Source organism: Pteropus alecto, unplaced genomic scaffold (genome assembly GCF_000325575.1).
Source record: "Pteropus alecto unplaced genomic scaffold, ASM32557v1 scaffold7, whole genome shotgun sequence".
Classification (NCBI taxonomy): domain Eukaryota; kingdom Metazoa; phylum Chordata; class Mammalia; order Chiroptera; family Pteropodidae; genus Pteropus; species Pteropus alecto.
In genome coordinates this window covers 42,150,661-42,166,788 of record NW_006494614.1, presented here as the reverse complement: position 1 = coordinate 42,166,788, position 16,128 = coordinate 42,150,661, and positions in this window count along the sequence as shown.

Sequence of the window (16,128 nt, the reverse complement as noted above, 5' to 3'; positions counted from 1 at the left end):
AGAGAATTCCAAATTGTGTGGGTGCATTGGGGAGGTGAGGGAGGGTTCAAGACAGGTAATGAGTTTAATGCGTGGTAGAAGAACTGAGAAGCCAATGAGACGGTGAGGCACCCTAGCGATTAACAACACTGGGAAAGGACAGAGGGCAAACAGGAGGAGGACTGTTACTAGAGCCCAGAAACTAGGGCCGTGTGGAAGGAGCTAAACCACAGTGGGGGCTGCCTACCAGAAGCTGAGCTCAGAAGGGCTATTTGCGGGGCAAGAGCCACAGAGAGAACATAACTGCTTCTGGAGAGGCCACTGGAGACAAAAGGGAGACAAAACTCTGACCTTTCCCTTTCTTCTGTCCTACCATTTCCCTCCAGTGACTACCACACGCTGAACTCAAGTGGAAGCCAGCTGATACAGGAGCTGAGAAATGCAGGCCCCAAGAGCCATGGCCCCGTGATTCACAGCACAGCAGAGCAGAAGAAGGGCAAGGAATGGATTTGAGGACAAATGGGCAAATGACGGACACAATGGTCAACTGGCCCCACCACATCCTCTCCCTTAGGAAGAGTGAAGGCCACCAGCGGTCATTTTCATACAGCCTGCTGACTTCCCAGTTCGGGAAGCTCAAAGTCCCAGAATGACTACCCATCTCTGTCTGCAGATCCCTGACTGTCCCACAATGAACCCTCATCCTTGGAAAGTTTCTCACTGTATATCCTTTCAGCCTGGCACCCCTTAGTTCTGGGAGTCAGAGTTGCTTCTCCCTCCAGACCCAGCCTGGGCTAATAGGATTGCTGCCAAAGGCAGAGCATCCAGCTGTGTGGCTGGGAAAGCAGAAAGCAGAGTGTGAAGGAGGGCAAGCTTGTGAAAGCAAGCCCAGGGTTGGAAGGGAAAGAAACTCTTTCATAGCTTTCTAACCTCACCACTACCACGCTCCAGGAAACATTTTGAATTGAACGAAAATGAAAACACACATCAAAATTCGTAAGATTTGGCTAACAGTACTGTGAGGGCAAATGACCCACTAACTGCTTTTATTAGAAATGAAGAAAGATTTCAAATCAATGACCAGAACTTCCACTGAAAAAAACTAGATAAAGAAAAGCAAGAGAAACCGGCTCCCCCCAAAAAAATCAGAAGAAAAGAAATAATAGAGATCAGAGCAGAAACCAATGAAATAGAAAACAGAAGAGAAAATGAACCATAAGCTGATTACTTAACACAATTGATAAACCTCTAGTCAGTCTAAAATGACCAGAAAAACACTGATAATAGCATTGAAAACTATGAAATACTTAGTGATAAATCTGACAAAAGATGTGCAAAACTGGTACACTAAAAAGATTAAAATACATTGCTGAGAGAAATTTAAAAAAAGAAATGGGAAGATATACTGTGTTCGTGGATCAGAAAACTCAATATTGTTAAAATGTCAATTCTCCCCAAAATTGATCTGTAGATTGGTTCAATGCAATCCCAATAGAATTTCAGATTATAACTCTAGTTAACTTCTATGTAAAAATTGACAGGCCGATTCTAAAATTTACATATAGAGAGAAATGACCTACAATAGCCAAAACAACTCTGAAAAATAAGAGCAATTTTGGAGAATTTACACTATCTTATTTATAAATCCATAACAGTAATCAAGACAGATAAATTGATGGAATTAATAGACAAATAGATCAATGGAACAGAATAGAAAGTCCAGAAATAGGTGCATACCATATATGATCAATTTTTTTTAACAAAGTTGCCAAGGCAAGAATCATCTTTTTGACAAGTGGTACTAGAACTGCCTATGCATCTATAAAACAAGGAACTTTGACCCATAAATTGCACTATTTTTAAAAATTAAGTCAAAATAGATATAGCCCTAAATGTAAAACCTAAAACAATAAAAAGTGTAGGAAAAAAAAATATGAGAAAATGTGACTTTGGGTTTATCTTCGATAGGACAAACAAAAAAGCACAAACTATAGAAGAAAAAAATTGATAAAATCAGCTTCACCAAAATTAAGATCTTCTGCTCTTCAACAGATATATTAAGAAAATGAAAAGATAAGCCACAGACTGGTGTGAAATGTATGCAAATCACTTGTATAATAAAGGACTTGTATGTAGAATACATAAGGAACTCTCAAAACTCAATAAAAAGAAGATAAGCAACCCAATACAAATGGGCAAAAGATTTGAACAGACGTTTCACCAAAGAAAACTATGGATGGCAAATAAGCATATGAAAAGATGTTCGATATCATTAGCCATTAGGGAAATTAAAGTTAAACCTACAATGAGATACCACTGCATAACCTATTAGAATGGCCAAAATGAAGACTGGCCATACCAAATATAAGTGAGGTAGTGGAAGAGCTGGAAATCTCATATGTTGCTGGTGAGAATATAAAATCGTACAATCAATTTGGAAAACAGTTTGGCAACTTCTTTAAAAGTTCAGTATACACCCACCAAATGGCCCAGCCATTCCACTCTTAGGTATTTACCCAAGAGAAATGAAAGCATATGTTCATACAAACACTTGTACACAGATGTTCATAATAGCTTTATTTACAAACTTCTAAACCACCCAATGTCTATCAAAAGGTGAAGAGATAAACAAATTGTGGTACGTCCATACAATGGAATATTACTTATCAATAAAAAGGAGTGAAATACTGATACATGTAACACATAGATGAATCTCAAAGTACTTATGTCTACTAAAAGAAGCCAGAGGAAAAAAAGACTGCATAGTGTATGATTCCATTTAGATTAAATTCTAGAAATGTCAGTTAATCTATAGTGAGAGAAAGCAGGCTGGTGGTTGCCTAGGGATGGAGGTGGGTGGGAAGGAACATGAGGAAGGGATGATAGACTATCACAGGAACCTTTGGAGGAGATGGATCTGTTCGCTATCTTAACTGTGGTGATAGTTTCATGCGTGGACACATACATCAAATGTTATCAAATTATACACTTTAAATATGTGCAACAAATGTCGGTTATACCGCAATAACATTTTAATAAGCGGAGAAGGAATGATTTCACAGAGGTTCATGGTTCCTGGTTCAGGGGCAGTATGGCATCGTGCCTGAGCACGTGGCCTAGAGAACCAGACTCTCTAACTTCCTGCCATTGCTCAACCACTTACTAGTCTTGGGCATTATAAACAACACCATGATAGACAACCTTGAACATAAAACCCTCAAGCACATCTTGGATAATTTCTTTGAGGCAAATTCCTATGTTACTTAACCTCTTGGTATCTCAGTTTTCTCATCCATAAAATGAAGATGACATTGATAGCGTTATTATTGGTAGTGAAATTAAATAAACGTGTGTGTGTGTGTGTGTGTGTGTGTGTGTGTGTGTGTGTGTAACCTGAATAGTTTCCTGACACATAGTAATTCTATGTTACCAAAAGCTGGCTTGATGCTATAAAGGCAAAAATACAGATGACCCCATATCCTTGTTGGCCAATGGTTTCCAATTAGATTGCCAGCTCAGGGACCAGGAAGGGGACACAGACCAGTGGAAGACATGAGGGGGACCATGAAGGGGTAGGGTGGGGAGCAATGAGGGATGGGGTTAGAGGCAGAAGAGAAAGCTCAGATCACTTAGCTTGTTTTCTAGGCAAAGCCCTCAAGACAATGAAAACCAAAATGTTGTGATAACGTATTTCTTCTTAAATTTCATCCTGGTACAATTACTAGCCAATAATTACCTAGCGAATTAAAGAATCTACCAGGACTCCAATTAGGTACCCGAGGACATAATTGGTCCCTAATTAGAAAAAGCTGTCAAACTGGAACAATGATCTCTGTTCTGTTTCATTTTCTTTCCTCTTCAAGCCAAATTTCTCTTTTCTCCTCCCTTGCTGGGCCTTCCAGCTACTTCTGTTCCTGGGGGAAAGGGGCGGGGCAGGGAAGGCAGAGGTTCCTTTGGTCACCACCCCTAGTGCCAGCCAGTGGAAGTAGGACTAGGGGCCTGTCCTGTGTTCCCAGGATCCCTATGCCTTCACCACCTTGTCTTCTAAGGACCTGTTCACTTGTCTCCTCTCCCACTAAACTGTGGGCTCCCTGTAGGCAAGGGTTGGTCTTATTTCTCTCCCTGTCTCCAGACTTAACCCAGGCACTGGCTTCCAAAAAGGTTGGAAAAGGATTGTTAAAATGAAATGACAATTCCAGGGCCCAGAGTGATGGCACTGAGTGTCTCCATCTAAGCACAGGGTAGGGAGCTTACCGCACGGCCCCTCGATTACCCTGTCACAGGCCAGAAATGCCATCCTGCCCACATCCGGCAGAGGAAGCCTGGCCGGTGTGACTCCAGCCAGGCTCCTGCAGTCTGCATTGCTCCGAAGTTGGAGACATCACTTCTGGGTTGAGGGATCAGGGAAAGCTTCATGAAGCAGCTGGTTTTGGGTTTGGGGAATTTGGAGTTAAGAGTAAAAGCCAACAGAAACGATTGCACAGGGTTGGAGGTGGACAGCTCAGGGTAGCTCAGGTCCTGGCCTGGCTGAATTATTGGGGTGCACAAGGAAGGAAAGAACAAGGCTGGGGGTGTGATAAATCTTGAAGGGCCACCAAGGAGTTTGGGCTTCATCCTGGAAGCATTAGGAACCATCAAGCAAAGACATTCCTGGAAGCCAGAGTTCTTGCTCATGACGTGAGAGGAGAGACATGAGGGGAAGAGAAAGGGAGCATGAGGTGGCAGCAGGGGATGGTAAAGGCTCTAGAGAAAGGTGGCCGTCAGGGCAGGGATGACCCCAAACAATTTCGGTTAGAGAGCGAAGGCAGAAGGGGGTGAGGAGTAAATCAAACCAAACGCCTCGTCTTTTGTCTTAGCGATTTCACTTCTAGAAATTTACCGTAAAGAACTTCTTCAACACCTGCTTGAAGGTCTTATGTTCAATGATGTTCATCACAGTATTATTTAGAATAGTAACAAGAATGAGAAAAACGTCATGCTAACTGAAAGAAGGCAGTCAGAAGAGACCACATATTGTATGATCCCATAGATGTGAAATTGCCAGAATAGACATATCTGTGGAGACAGAAAGATTAGTGGTTGCGTAGGGCTAAGGGTGGGGGATGGAGGGTGCAATAGAGGGTGACTGCAAATGGGCACAGAGTTTTGATTCGGGGTGATGAAATTGTTCTGAGATTAGATTGTGGTGATGGTCAACACTAAATATACTAAAAACCATTGCATTGTACATTTAAAATGAGTGAACTTTCTTATTTATAAATTATACCTCAAAAATAAACACCTAAAAGCTCAGTAAAGCTGTTCACGTTTTTAAACAAGGCAGGGGGATTCTGTGCACTGTGAGTAACGTGGCTTCTGCCTGACACATGGACAGCACTAGACCCCAAGAGAAAATGAAGCTGCCTTGCAAAGGAGATGGAGCCCCTCTGTGAGGAGAGCGAGACAAGGTGGCAGGGAGGGAGAGCCTCCGGGAAGCAGCTGGCTGGGAGCTGAAGGGTAAGAGGCAACCCCGCTGAGTGTGACACTCCCAAGATGAGTGTGGTCTCAATTGCCTTTGTTGCCGACAGTCGAGCAGATGGGCCCTGCTGTCCAGCATGCCTTGCTCTGCCTGCAGCTTCCTGTCAGCAGGAGGGTAACCAGTGCGGCTCTGTACCCTGCCACCTGGCTGAGTAACGGAGGAAGGTGGAGTGCCTAGGTAGGGGGCAGAGGAGAGAAAAACAAGAAGGAATCTGACAGTCCTGGGGTTGAATCCCAGATTTGCCACCTAACTGGATGTTTGATCTTGAACAAATTATTTAATCTCTCTGGGTTCCAGTTTCCTCATCTTCCTGGGGCGGGGGTGGGGACAGTTGAAGTTACCTTAAAGCAGATGCGGAGAATGGTGTGCAGTGCCTTAAGGACCCCTCCGCAGAAGCTGTGCAGGGGTATCATCACTCTGGGATGCGCAAACCCTGGTGACAGTGAGAACCTCAGAGTCCTAAAATCTCCATGACCAGAACCAATGGGCGTGGGGCCGAGGGTCAATAAACCACTGATCCCAGAACTGGAGGGGGTATAAGAAGAGGAAGTGGGGCTTCCCCCCAACACCCATTGTACCTCTTTGCATCCACTTCCCCATAGCCCCACCTTCCATTCCAGAAGCTTCCAGCATGAGGGTCTTTCAGGCTTCTCTGAAGAGGGAACTAATTAAACCTTAATTGACACAGCACTAATTAGCTTCTTAATTACACAGAACCACATGATTAGCCACGCAGCAGACACTAATTGTTCATTAGGAAGCAGCCTCCTCCTCCCCTTTTCTAGAACCTATCAGCTAAGGCACCCAAGGGACCCATGGTAGGCGCGGCCCCCACCCCCAGCTCAGCCTCTGAGCCTATCCTGATTCTAGAAGGCATCAGCTAGAATAGTCCCCACTTCCCTGGCCTGAAGTCAGGTGCCCTCTGTGATAGCAATCTAAATAATAGCAGCTTCTACCATTTTGAGCATCTTAGATTCAGAACCCTGCAGCCTTCCTCCAAAATCCCTGGCCCAAATTAGGATGGAAGTGTGTGCTTCTGTAACGGCAGAAGCAGCTCAAACTGGTCCTATCCTGTTTCTAACAAGACCTGGAACCAAAGTTTAAACTTTGGATACACCACTTATGAGCAACACTTGCGAACCCTTAATTGCTACCCCCACCAAACCAAAAGACTGGGACGTGACTGGAAGCCTGAACAGAGGCACCCTTCCAGAAGCGAGGGTCTGTTGTCCAGGAAGATCTGGTGCTGAAACCCCTTAAATCTAGCCCCAAACTCTGGGTCAGGGAGAAAGATTTGAACCTTGCCTCCTGTCTCCTTGCCAACCTCACAATAAAAGCTTTTTCTTTTCTTAAAAGCTGGTGTCATCGTATTGACTTCTATGCACATAGGGCAGCAAACTCTTGCTTGGTAACAATCTGGAGCTCCGAGTCTTGGCCTCTTTGGGGTGAGAGGAGCCCAGGGCAGGCCCAGTTCGAAGAGTGAGAAGAGAGGGAACCAGCATTCATAAACACCCACTACCTCCCACAGCTTAGTATCTAGACTTTCAGACACCCAACAGAACAGGTGTTCTCCACGCGAGAAGAGGCTCTGTGAGAGTGAGTAACGTACCAGGATGGAGCCAGATTCAAACCAGTCTGACCCCAACCCGAGCTGCTATCCACTAGTCCTGCTAACTTCCTTCCGTTTCCCGATCTCACAAGGTTCAAGATTGGGACCTGGAGTAGGAAGGTGACTTGCCCCTCCCCAGGGAGCCATTTGCCCCTAGCAACACAGCTTAACTTCTCTGTAGAGCCAGCAGTAGGGTCCTCTGATAACAGGGACAGGCTCCTGGGGCAGGACCCCCACGTCCTGCCTTAGCTGTGTGGCACTGGGCGAGTTACTCTGGAGCTCTCTGTGCCTCAGCTTTCTCTTCTGCGAATTGAGGATAATAATGGTACCGTCTGCCCCTAACGCATGGAAAGGCTCAGAGGAGTGCCTGCCTTGCAAAGCCAGCAGCACTTAATGAGGGCAGCAGTTACCATTGTCTGTAACGGAAGTTGTTGGGACCTCTAAGAGAGCATATTGAGATTTGGGGTCCCCCACCCCTCAGATGTCCTCTCTACTCTTTGGCTTTGGGAGCCACTCTCAACAGCTCCACCTTCCTTGTCTCCAGGATGTCACCTCCCCGTCCTGAGATTCTGCCCCCGGGTGTGAACTTCTCTCAGGCTTCCCCCACCCCAGCCTGTGCTGGCTTCTGAGCAGGCCCCTAGGTGGCCAAGCCTACCTGGCCCATGGGGGCACACAGACACCCCAGCCTATCCTACCAGAGGTGTGGGCAAGAAGAGGACTGACATGGCATATCCATCTAGTGACCACACAGCTTGCTTCTCCCAAGACAGTCCTAGTTTCCACCTATCGCCCTGGTGTAATTATTCACAGTGCCCTCTTCTGCTCTCAGACTATCTTGACTTGGACGATACATGATATGATCCCACAGTGGACATGCCCTCCCCGGCCTGTTGCCAGCCAGGTGCTGTACATACACACCCATGCCGGGGACCCCTCAGCCCGGGCGGTTGGGTTGCTTCCCCCACCTCTCACCTCAACAGAAGAAAAAGCAAAGACATGGAGATATGGGCAGAGGACTTCTCCAAGTTCCCACAACCAGAAAGAGGAAGATTTGGGATGCAAACCCACATTTGGGGGTCCTCAGAAGCCCACGCCCTTTCTCCTTGTCCTGCCGTGCCCCTTCTTCACATTGGCCAGAGGGTGTTATGGAAGAAGGGCCACATGGGATGAGGAGGGCCGAAGCCCCTTGGGGGAGTGTGGCCTCCAAGTTGGGTCTCTGGTGGGCAGGGCTGGGGCACACTGGGATAGGAAGAGAGGAGTTAGGAAGAGGGATCAGTGTGAGCAAAGTCACAGCCAAAGAGATTCGTGTTGTGGCAACTGCACGTCTGGAATAAAGGCTGCGGAGAGTGGGGTGGGGCGTGTTGAGAGTGAGCGCGTGACTGAGTAGATTGGGAGCAGGTGAGAGAGACACCTGCAGAGGGCCGGGGCCGGGGATGTAGGCCAACTGTCCAAAGAACTGGACAGATTTCCCTATTTGTGTTCTACCACAGGCCTAAGGACTTGAAGGATACGGGATGGAGGCCCCGCAAAGGGCTAGACCCCAGAGCTTCATGGAGGATGAGGCACTATGCTGTGGGTATTGAAAAAGGAGCTGCAAGTGGGAATGGCTTGTACAAACACTAAGGGAAAAAACACCTTGATCTCTTTGAGAATGGTGAGTGGACCAGCTTGTCAGGCCCTGGGACAGCTTAATGGACATAAGGCCAAAATGGACATTACGGTCTGTTTGTGGAGAGCTTTGGGTGCCCTGAAAACCAGCTTATTCGTTGTCGAGGGGTCCCGGGGAAGCAGCCCCTTGGGTGAAGCTATGCTGGCTTTATGGTGGAATGGGCAGAGATTTGCTCACTGACCTCACCATCTCCTCCCGCAGCCTCTTGCCCTCCTGAGTCCTCTTCCGGTCCTTTTCCAGAGAACCAGGCCTGGTCTCCAGGGTCAGGATGTGCAGGATGACCCACCTCTTTTCTAGCTGGGTCCTTGGAAGCGGTGGAGGGGGAGGCGAAGATGGCCAGCTCCCGCCCCTGCCCCATGAAGCTGTGGGCGGTGCAGGCTACTCCCCTCCCCCAGGTCCCTGGTGTCGCTGCAAGAGACACAGCAATTAGGTCAGAACGCCCCTCCAGATGCTCACCCCCTTCTCATTATCTGGAAACAGTTACAGTGTATCAAGGAAAGCCCTCTGGGGGTGTTTTCCCATCTGTTGCTCTATTTCTGACACATGCTGCTTTCCCACCTGGAATTCCCCTGCCCTCCTCTCCTCTTATCTAAGCCCTTCCTGTCCTTGGGCAAGTTACAAGTCTCCCCGCACCTTTCTCCTCATCTGTAATGTGGACATGATAGTACCCACCTCCTGGGGGTCACAGAAGACTCAGAGGGTTTATTCAAACAAAGTATTTAGGGCAGGACCCAGCACAGAGAAAGTGCTCACTAAACAGTGGCTACAGTTCTTCTCAAGGCCTAGCCCAAATCCCTCTTCTTCCAGGAAGCCTTCCTAGATCACCTAAGCCTTAGGTGAGCACTCCCTCTTCTGCCTTCCACTGCCGATTCCTTAGGGCTTGTCATATCCTGACATGCATCCTTTGTCATAGATATACACCTTGCCTCCACGTTTACTGGAGGCTTACCACATGTGCCAAGCACTAAATGATTTACATCTGTTAACTCATTTAACCTTCACAACATCCCTATGAAGTAGGTACACTGTTATTATCCCCATTTTACAGGGGAAGAGAATGAGACAGAGAGGTTAAGTAACTTGTCTAAGGTCACACAGCAAGTAAAGTGATGAACCCAGGCCAAGGACCCAGGCAATCAAACCCCAAAGTCCATGCTTTTACCCTCAACTATAATCATAGGTTGATAAACGTTTGGGAGGTGGGAGGATGTACACATGACAAATACCCATGGGCTTTACAGAGTTTCCAGTTTCATTGGTATGTACACTTGGGGCTCTACACCAGGGCCATACATGTGTGTTCATTGTATGTGTACGGCGTGCGTGCGACAAATACCCATGGGCTTTACAGAGTTTCCAGTTTCCTCGGTATGTACACTTGGGGCTCTACACCAGGGCCGTACATGTGTGTACAGCGTGTGTGCAGAGATGCGTCTAAAGGCTGCATGTTGCATGCATGGAGAGCTTAGACCCACACAGTCGGAGTGTGTGCACACGTGTACAATGTCTGTGTGTGTGTTTACCCAGTGTACCCAGTGTGTATTTCTGCAGGGGTTTGTAGGAGGACACATCACACTCCTTTGTGTGGCTGTCATTCTGCTTTAACAACAGTTAAATACCAACAAGGGAAGGTGAGCAGGACTTATTCCCCTTCTTTAGAGACTGAGATGCTAGAGCCTGAAGCAGCTATGTGACTAGTGCACTGTGTGTGCATGGAGTGTGAACAGTTTGTGATCCCAGCATGTGTGCACATGTGTATATCTGTGTGTGCATGCTAAGTACGCCATGTATATGTGTGTCAAAAGTGCATAGGTGAATATTTACACAGGGCGTTGGCATGTGTATTTGGGTATACAGAGGATATGTGTGACCTGTGTATAATAAATATACATGTGTGTGCAGGCGTGCGTGTGTGTTTGTACATGGAGAGGTATATATATATATATGCAAGTATACATAAGAAGAGATGAGGGGGGTGCAAAGATTGCACAGTAAGACAGAACTGAATTCCACTCCCGCCTCTGCCACTGTCTAGCTGTGTGGTCTTAGACAAATCGCTTCATCTTCCAAGGCTTAGTTTCTGCATCATAAGATGAGAATAGTGATACCTACCTCAGAAGAGTCAGGAGGATTAGAGATAATAAACTAAAGCACAGTAGGCACTCAGTGCTCGCATACTATTTGAGGAGGCGTTTGTGTGCAGATGTACGTGTGTGAGCTGTGAAAGTGTGTACATAAAGTGTGTATGGGAGGAGCATATGGGAGAGCATGCGTGTCTATCTAACTGCCCTGAGCAAACTGGGGGTGTGGGCCTAGGCTGTGGGGGTGAGTATGTGGATGGGGGTGAGTATGTGGATGTGTGGGAGTGCACAATGGTGTAACTGTAACGTGTGTGACTATCTGTGTACATGAGGAGGGCTGCACCCCAGGTCCCTCATTCAAGGTGGGGCTAGAGTTGAGGGGTCTGGCTGGGCCAAGTGGGGTATCTCTGGCTGTCAGGCCCGCGGTGGGTGGGGTTGCCCCCGCAGGCAGTGACTGAGCCCCCACTCTCCCACCAGACCTGCCAAAATACAGCGAGACAGGGTGTAATTACCGGCACTTACCGCGGCCATTACCCCCCTCGCCGCTGCATGTGACACACGACCCGTCAGCTCAGCGTTCGCACCATTAAGGGGCCTCATTAGCATCCCGGCTCAGAAGCAAAATTACCCTCACTGCTCATTTCAAGATGTCATCAATTTTAATTTAGGGCCCAAAGATAGTACAATGGGAAGGCCCTCCCCGGCCCGCCGCACATGGAAAAGAATGAGAGGGTGGGGGAGGGGCTGGGGGCAGCCGGGGCTGAGGAGGGCATGGAGGGACAGAGGCAGGAAAGGGGGAGATGGGGCTGAGCAAGAAGGTGATAAAAACGCTGATCTCCCCCTGCCCAGCAAGGTCTGCTCGCCCCCCGCAGGGAGAGAAAAGGAATTGAGGGCAAAGCCAGGGGCAGGCAGGCCGCTTGTCCACCCACCCCCTTGAGGGCCATCTGGAAGTTATGACGTCTGGAGCCACATCTTGCGTGAGATGCTATGCCTAGCACTTCCCTTCCGTTATTCCTTTAACTCCTACAATAGCCCTGGGAGATAGATATCAAAATCCCCCATTATAGGAGGGGAAACTGAGAGGCAGAGAACTCCACCCCCACCCCATCACACAGCAAGCCATGGCACACCTCACTTTTAAATTCGGGTCTGGCTTTGCTGCTTCCTGCCTTCGTGGACCCAGAACCTGTGGCATCGTGGAACAGTCTCCCACTCAACATGCCTGGGCCCCCGTTCGCCAGTCCTTCACCTACTCTGTGCCCCATGCCTGGAATGCCCTCTCCCTTTCTCAGCTTAATATCACCTCTCCCTTTTTTTAAAGCCCTTGCTGCATCCTCATTGCTGTTCATGAGTCTGTTTCCCTGCCCCTGGCAGCCCCTGGGACTGGTTCCTAGAGAGCAGGGGCTGTCCTTTATCTACCTAAGCATCCCCTGCATCCGGCATGGGACCAGCTCAAAGTGGGCAATCAGGGTTTGCTGAGCAAATCAATGACCACTACCTCCCAGGGATCCTCCTGCCCTTAGGTAGAAGCAGGGACTGTTTGCAGAAAGGGACCACAATGTCTCCCCAGCCCGCCCGGCATTGTTCAGAGGAGCAGCTGGGGCTCAAGATGAGGTGGGCGGAGCTTCCAGAAAGGCTATTTCAGTCTGTCTTTGATGGCACAAGTGAGGGTATGCCACAAATGTTTGTTGAATGAAAGAATGATTGAACACATGAATGAATGATCAAGCAGGCGAAAGGTACCTCTCCCCAGGTGCCTTCAGTTCCTTCCAGAAACAGAAGTCTCAGCTAATCCCTCACCAGACCTTGTAGCAACTGGACTTACCAGCACTCCTGGGTGTTTTCATTTTACAAGCGGAGCTTGGGCACATGCCATGCCCTTAGAGAGCCTCTGTCTGCAGGGGGGACCTTCACAGGCCAGTAGAGTAGAGTTCCAGAAGGCATGGTTTGGGAGGTAGGGGGAGCCTTTTTGTTATTTCCAACCAGCTTTGCCACCCTAGTCTGTCTTAACTCATGGTGGGGCTCAGGTAAAGTCCCTGAATCCTGTGGGCCCGAGTTTCTCTGTGTGTAAAGCAGGAGGCCACAACCCATGCCTCAGCTCTTCAGGCCATGGCGTGGGGCTCAGGGACAGGGCAGGAGAAGGTGGGCCAGGGCTGGGGGCACAGGCTGAAGAGAAAGGGCACTGCCATTCACTACACCTGCCCTCACCCAGACTGAGCCCTGCCCGTCTCCCCTGCTACCTGACAGCTCCCAGCTCCCCGGCCACCTCCAGGGTGAGAGGAGAGGGAAGAGCCCCCATCCTTAGCCCCAAGACAGGGTCCTTGCTGGTGGCAGGCACGGCTCCTCGGCCTCACAGAAGACGGATAGCTCCCTTAATCACTCTGGAAAAGAACCCCAAGCCGATATAATATTATAATTAATTAATTCACTAAAAAGGTATTAAATTTCTCTCCCCCCTGTGGATATTATCTGAATTCATTGACCTTTAGAAAAATCACCCTCTAATTGTAACCAGGTCCAAAAGCATTTGCAGCCCATCCCTTTTACATTAATAATATCTTCCCAGACTCGGCTCTGGCTGCTTAAATATTGTATAAATTCCACTGCCCCCCTTGGAAAAGAGAGAGCAAAGAAAAAAGATGAGGCTGGAGGTGCCTGAGAGGGGAATGAGGGCTGGGCCCTAAGAGGTTGGGGCCCCAGGGGGTGAGGGACAGGAGGTAAATTGAAGGGGCTTCTTCTAGCTGCTCCAGCTGACATGCCAGGTGACTTGGAGGGGCACAGGAAGGGAAGGGGAACATGAATGGGAGCAAAAGTCTTAAATTCAGGATTCGTTTTAAGAAGGCTCTCAGAGGTGGAGGGGAAAAGACCATGATATGTATCGGGCTGTCATCCAAGTCTATGGCTCCAAACAGTAAAGGGAGAATCTCTGATTTAAAGCAACAGTGGGTGATGGAAACTTGTGAAAGTCCAAGGACATTCTGAGGTCCTGCTTCTCCCCGTCCAGGCTTCAGTCCAATTCCAACTGCCCAGCCAGCCCTGTCCTACAGACAGTGGAACAGACCTCAGAGGTATGGGTGGACGTCCAGGACTTCCTAATGTGGAGGAGGCAGGTACTAAGGAACAGAGAGCCTGCCGCTCCCGGCCAGGCCTCATCAGGGCCCACAATCCACCCCTGGCCTCTGTCTGAAGACCCAAAGGGGAAATGCCCCACAAAAGGCAGGGTGGAAAACCTTCTTCCATGTGCACACATCAGTGAATGTGTCTACCTCGTTCTGTGAGCGTTGGATCCCAACTCCTTCTGGATACAAGGAGGTGAGAAGCCAGCAGCTGGTTGGGAAAGACAGACAGATACAGGGACACATAGGGAGTAGAGCTAAGGATGGCGGGATCCTCACTCCCAGCACACTGACTCCTGCTTTGGGGCCCCGCATAGAACCCAAGGAAACTACTGCTGCTTGTCTTTCCCCTAGCTAGCTTGGACCCCCTTTCCCAGGCCTCACTCTCTTTTCATAGTTCTGTTTATTCTCAAGGCCTCCAGGGCTTCCTCGGTGAAATGAGAGTGTTGGAGAGGCCCATCTCTTCTTCCACAGCAGGCCAGTTACCTGCTCTACCTTTCAAAAAATATTTCTGCCTTGTGGACCCAAACTCTAAAAAAGGTGTTGTCAAAAAAACAAAGATCATGGATGAAGAATGCATTCCCTCTTTTTTTAATCAGAGATGTTCATAACCACCAGTCAGGAAGCCATTGGCCCAACTCCTTTCCAGCCACACACACTGAGGTTCATGCAGATGAGGCTCATACACAAACACTTTCTGGCGGTTTGTTGAAATGCTGGAGGTAGTATCTGTGCTTGCCTTCATCTAACAGGTAGGATTGCGGGGTCCCCAGGCGGACAGTTTGGAACTTACAGTTAAGCTTTGGCTCCCTGCTACTCCCCACCCTCTCCCCGCCAACCAGGTTGACAACTGCCAGCTCCTGACCCTTCAGCGCCCTCTTGTGAGCGGAACCCCACTCACACCCTCAGCCCTACCCAATGGGCCATCCAGACCCTGTTTCCCAAGAAACCCAGGAAGGCAAGAAGCCGGCAGGCAGGTAGATGGGGGTGATATAGTGGTCTTGAGGGGCTGTGTGAGGAAGCTGACAGGCAGCTTTCTGCCCCACTGAGCGAATCCTCAGGATGAAGAACAAATGGAGTAGGAGAGAGTTCTCAATCACCTGAAGGACCAGCCTTGGGAGTTCCCAGACTCCCACCCTTGCTGGTGCCAATGCAGCCCACGCCTGGCCGCATCAGGAATCTCCTAGCCAGAGTCCAAGACTTGCTCCAGGAGGGACTGAGGCAGGGCTCCCAGGGTGTAGGCAGGTTGCAGGCAGTGGGGGTGTGGTCTGGAACTGGAAGGAGGTGCCAGTGCCTGGCCTGGCTCAGACTCCACAAGGTCATCCACTGCTCCATCTGACCTTGAGATTAATCCTGCAGCCTCTGCCAGCCCAGCACCATCAGCGCCCATGCGCCCGTCCCCCTTTCCTTGTCTCTCCTCATACATTAATTGCTCCAGCGTTGATTTGATCTCTGTTCTGCAGAGGAAATTGCCCTCTTAGCCATTTTCATCCTGGGATTTTTTTTTTTTTTTTAATTAGGCCCCTTTGGCCTCTCAGGCCCCATGAGGGGGAATCAATTTTGGTCTCTGACTGAAGAGACTGGAGGTCAAGGGAGAACTAGACAAAGCCCCCAAAGACCCTCTCCTTCCCCGCCTCCAGACACCTGGGGCTCAAGAATCTGCCGCTCCACCTCTTGATGCCCCAAGCCCATTTCTCTGTCCTGGGTGAGGTTATACAGTCCCAGCATCTTGGAGCAGAAGCCCTTGGGTACTATTGTGGGGTGCGCGAACTGAAGCCCAGAGAGAGAAAAGGATTTGCCGAGGCTGGAGCAAGGAGGAGAAGCCTTGGCACCATCCAGAGCCGTGGGTACCTGCCTCCTCCCAAACCAGTTCACGTGAGTCTTCGTCCCCAAACCCATAGAAGGACACTGCCCCTCAGTTAGTAGGGAGCCTGTCCTGCTTGAGACACTAAGTCAGACAGAGAGCAGAGGGGCTGGCCTTGCCTGTTTTTTTTTCAAGTGGGGTCTCGGCCCACCTAAGGAGGGGGAAGAATCTGGAGAGGTCACCACTAGAAGTGGGGGTGGGAAACAGGAGAAATATGTTCCCTGCCCCAACCAGGGCAGCCTGGGCCAGCAGCTAAGAGCAGTAGATTTGGTTTATGAGAAAGCACCCCCCC